This window comes from Euprymna scolopes, chromosome 45 (assembly GCF_053919585.1).
Source record: "Euprymna scolopes isolate OS-2025 chromosome 45, ASM5391958v1, whole genome shotgun sequence".
Taxonomy (NCBI): domain Eukaryota; kingdom Metazoa; phylum Mollusca; class Cephalopoda; order Sepiida; family Sepiolidae; genus Euprymna; species Euprymna scolopes.
The window spans coordinates 62,619,001-62,623,822 of record NC_136526.1 but is presented as its reverse complement, the minus strand read 5'-3'; the positions used below and the strand labels follow the sequence as shown (position 1 = coordinate 62,623,822).

The window sequence follows — 4,822 nt, the reverse complement described above, 5'->3', positions numbered from 1 at the left end:
AATGCCACTGCTCGATTTGTTTACACAAAGAGTGTCGCTTAATACACTAATGGCAGTTTATCATTTCCCAAGAAGGGGAGCATTATAGTCATCCACATATAGTACTGTTTCGCTGTTTCACAGCTCATCAATGTGGCTAGACAGGCAACTGCCTCAACCCAGGATCGAAACTCGACCGCCCAAATGAAAGTCAAGGCTTCTCACCATATATATATATATATATATATATATATATATAACTACTTAATTTACTCACATAAAATTAATATACGAAAGTATAGATTTATGCGTAAACTTTAAGTATTTACTTCAAAAGTGCTCAATACGTAGGTAGAGCACGTTAGTAATTTATAAAATATATATGCCGATTAAGCTACACTGAATATTCGGCGTTTCATCCACTTTAGGATTCGTCAGGCTTATATATATATAAAAGGGTGGGTATTAATAATTGTGAAATCATCAAAGTTTTCATAAGAGAAAACATAACAAAATCATATTTGTATGTACGATCGTTTCAGAAACAATATCTTTTTATTCATTCGATATTTACATGGTTTTATTTGTAAATATCGAATGAATAAATATGATTTTGTTATGTTTCCTCCTATGAAAACTTTATTGATAATTTCAGATTTATCAATCTCTTACCCTTTTCTATTTATGTAGCTCTAGGTAATCACACCTATTGAGCTTATAACTGCAATACTCAGAGCACAGTTATGTGTCAGAATTTTTTTTGAATTTTTGACACCCTTAACTGCGAATAAAATATGTAAAACTCGTAATTTCTCTTTTTAAAGTGGTTTGTTTAATTTCTTTATGGAATATACTTCCAAAATAAACTATTAAAGTTTAAAAAAAATAATAGAAATATTCTTTTTTATTTAAAACAAAACAGTGTTTACAAAGTGCCTGCTCATGCAGCCATTTCTTTCTACGTAATAAAATGAATTCAATTTTACAAGTTAAATTTTTTTTCAATCTTTTCAATTTAAAAATCTATCAAAATTTTTCTTTTGGTTCAATTTTTACAATATTTGCAGATTTCATGTTAAATTTCATGCTCTTTCCAATAAACCGAATATAATATTCTAGACAAACGTTTTTTTCTTAAATCCTCCCCCCATTTTGAAATGAAAATAATTAATTTCTCACCTCAGATTTATATATCACAAATTTAAGATAAAAGATCAATAAATAAAATAATCTAATTTAAAACAAAAAAGAATAGTTTTGTGCAAATTTATTTGTAAAGTCAAAAGTTTAAAACCTTTTTTTTTTAAAAAAACATGTTGATTTTTTTTTAAGTGAAACCTCACATTTTTTTAATTTTGTCCTTAAAAGATTGAATACCTACAACAATTTTTTCTGCTTCATTCAATGTTTTTTTTAGATTAAAAAAAATCACTCCATAAAGAAGAAATAAAATATATTAAATCAAAAACTCATGTATTTCTTTAAGAGAATAAAAAAAATGGAAAATTGGTCGAGTGGAATTTTTTAAATGGCAAAAACTGATAAGTGAAATGTGGTCATTTTTCAGTTATGATGGCCTATATTGACTAACTTTTGTTTGCAGCAAACACATGCCAGAAATAGAAAGGGGAGATTAATTTTGGTGCTGATAGGCCACCGTAGTTCTCAAATCAAAGAAAGGGAGACGATTGTCTCCCCTTTCTTCGAGTTGTGACCATCTGATATTGCAGTATTTTTAAATCCTTGTTTAAAAAATTATTTTATTTAAAAAGTACATAGAATATAAAATATAAATATGGATAAATTCTTAACAATGAAGAATGGAAGTACCCATTGATTAGTATTTTTTATAGGTAAGTGATTTTTTGGAATTTATATATATTTATTATATTCGAAGTAAGTTAAAATTTGTTGATTTTCTTGAAATCTTTTTTAAAAGAAGGCTTTGAAAGATAATAAGTCTATTCAAGTTTTTATCACGTATTTTTAATGGCGATTTCTGATACTGCTAGAGCACAGCACTTTTAAATATATTTTACTGAGACTTTGCTCATTTAGACCCTGTCTATTACACTCTCTCTCTCTCTCTCTCTCTCTATATATATATATATATATAGAGAGAGAGAGAGAGAGAAAGAGAGATTAATAAAGAAAGAAAATGATGATATAAAACTGTATACTAAAATACGTAGATTTATTTAATAAGGGTGATACATCAATTAGGGGTGTTAGGATAAGTGAGAACTCTTTATACCATGGTGTTTCGAAGCCTAATGCTTTTCATCAGAAGAGTAGAGAAGTTGCTATGTAACATAATAGGGATGCGATGTTTATCGATAGTTACATTAGGGGCGAAATAATTGTGCAGTGAGAGATAAAATATTGAGATTGTTTGGGGGTGGGAGAACTAAACTGATCTCTGTGATATAGGAGGAAGAGTATAGCATTTATTATATAATGAAGGTATGTGTATAGCTTATCTGTCATGGTGGGTTTAATATGTGTGTACAATATGTGTGATTAAACTCTTGAGGATAAGTGAATTAAAAGAAGATGGTTTTCAATCATATGTATTGATGGGTTATAGCCATGAAAGGGTTTTCCTTGAAATAGGGGAGTTATGCTGTAAGTATGTTTTAGAAGGGATGTCTTAAAATTATGACAATACTTAAATGAAATATAAATTATTAGGAATAATATTATGATAAGAAAATAAATGTGAAGATATTAAATTTCAAGGGATACAGTATAGAAAGATTTTTTTAATTGAATAAAAGGATAAACAGATGGTACGATAATGGGATATATGCAAATATAAGAATTATAGTGTATTCATTATATAACATCTAAAAATTAATAAAGATATAAGAAATATAAAGTTATTAAAAATAGGAGAATAAAAACGGATACCAAAAAGTAAGTATAAAAATATAAAGTGAATGAAAAGAAATGAAATAAAATGAAAATATGACAAAGAAAGTATACAGTGGGAGAAAGTTCTTCAAGGCAGGGGAGTAGAGATGTTTTGCAAAGTTTTTTAGGACCTCCTGGAGTTCAAATCAGTATCGAAATATTAAAAAAACATTAATAAATAAATAGAAGTTTCTCTGTGAGAAATGCAGTCTCCATCCAGTTTAAAAGGTGATTTAAGGTAGTGTGTTGTTGTTGCTGATGGAAATTTTGCGATCTTTATGGATATTAAACCTGGTATGAGAATATAATGAATGCACATTACCAAACTACATGAAAATTTGCAGACTTTTTGAAGATTATATAATACTATTCTATGGTTAAAATTCTATGACAATTGGTAAAAAAGAACCTATATTTTCAAACCAATAAAATATGCCCAAATTTGCCTATATAGTGTCCTGCAAGCCAACTTCAGTTTTGCTGTTTCAGTTGTCTCCCCTGTTGCCTTGCCAGACCACTAATATATATATATATATATATATATATATATATATATATATATATACTGAGTTAATTTTGTACTATAAGATTCCTATTTTTTTATTTACAGATATCTGTACAGTGGAGAATATATGAACTCGTCAAATTTTCTGATAGGAAATACTTATCAAACTTAAGCGGATCAACATTTTCCCATATAGAAATACACACAATTACGGAAGAGGACGCCATCTTAGTTGTATGTGGATTCCTCTTTTTTGTGGTTGACGTCAACTCATCTCAGTCTCTTAAACTTTCCTAATCTGACCTGATCCACAAACTGGTGTTGACTGTCAAAAACTGGAAACTATTAAACTGTGACAAACTTAACTACCACCGCTAAAATTGTCTGTAAAGTAAGTCTAAATATATTGACCCCAATGTACTGTTTGTATGCAAATTGCTCAAGACAAAGCATGAAGCCACTTGATTTAAAGGACTAACAAGAACGAAAGCTGATTATTGCAAAGACAGGAGATGCTTATTGACCTTTAGTCTTGAAAAGACCAAGGCTGTAGGTAGAAGAAACACTTGGAAAGAAGTTACTGGAATAAGAAGTTATATTACAATGAAATATTAAAACAGTGAATTGATGAAGATCACTAGGCCAATGAGTCAAACGAGCTGGAACAAAGGAAGCAGGGAAAAGATCAAACAATTCTGAGGAACACATGCTATAATAGTGTTTATAGAAAAGACTGAGACTAGCAACATCACGTCTGTGAAAAGAGAGGCTGCAGTGAAGAAGAAAGTGTTGGGGGGGGCCAATCAAATTACAGATACGTTTCTGCAATTTATCAAGAATTTTCAAATAGGGCACAGATTCACTAGACTAAATATCACAATAATATCACGTTATTTCTTCTTTTTTTCATGTCAGGTAAGTACGTCCATAGTATAAGAAAATCACAAATTTTCTGCTGTGAAATAATTATCAGTGGATTATATACTTACTATACAGGGTGACCCCCCCAAAAAAAACAGAGGACATTCAATTGTTTTTCTGAGCATTTTTCAGTCAACGGAGAAAAAAGGCCAAAGACCTCTGTGTTTTGATGTGATGTTTTGAATATAATAAACTAGTTATGACCAAAGTTTCATTTTATCTGGACAAAACACTAAGAAATGGGGTCTAATTAGAGTTGGGGCCCGTTTTTTTGGGGGGGTCACCCTGTAATGCACCAAACTGTAGCAAACTGTGTCCATAAACAGTCTCAAAACTCATTACCATTGCTAAAACTGTCCGTAAACTAAATCTAAATATATTGACTTATATTATAATATCACTTCTTATGTTTATGCCCTGCTTATTTCCTCATTTTTTCTTTTTGCTGTCCACCGTATAAGAAAATTACATTCTCTGGTGTGAAATAATTATAAATGGATCAAC

General features: G+C 29.8%; 1 long non-coding RNA gene across 1 annotated transcript in view; it reads left to right on the top strand.

The window, feature by feature from the left end:
• The window catches only part of LOC145269834 (uncharacterized), a 13,137-nt gene extending 8,643 nt beyond the window's left edge, over positions 1-4,494 (top strand). The window contains exon 2 of the long non-coding RNA XR_013865263.1: positions 3,503-4,494. This is a non-coding gene — a long non-coding RNA (uncharacterized LOC145269834). The remainder of the gene's footprint in view (positions 1-3,502) is intronic.
• Positions 4,495-4,822: the final 328 nt, after the last annotated feature.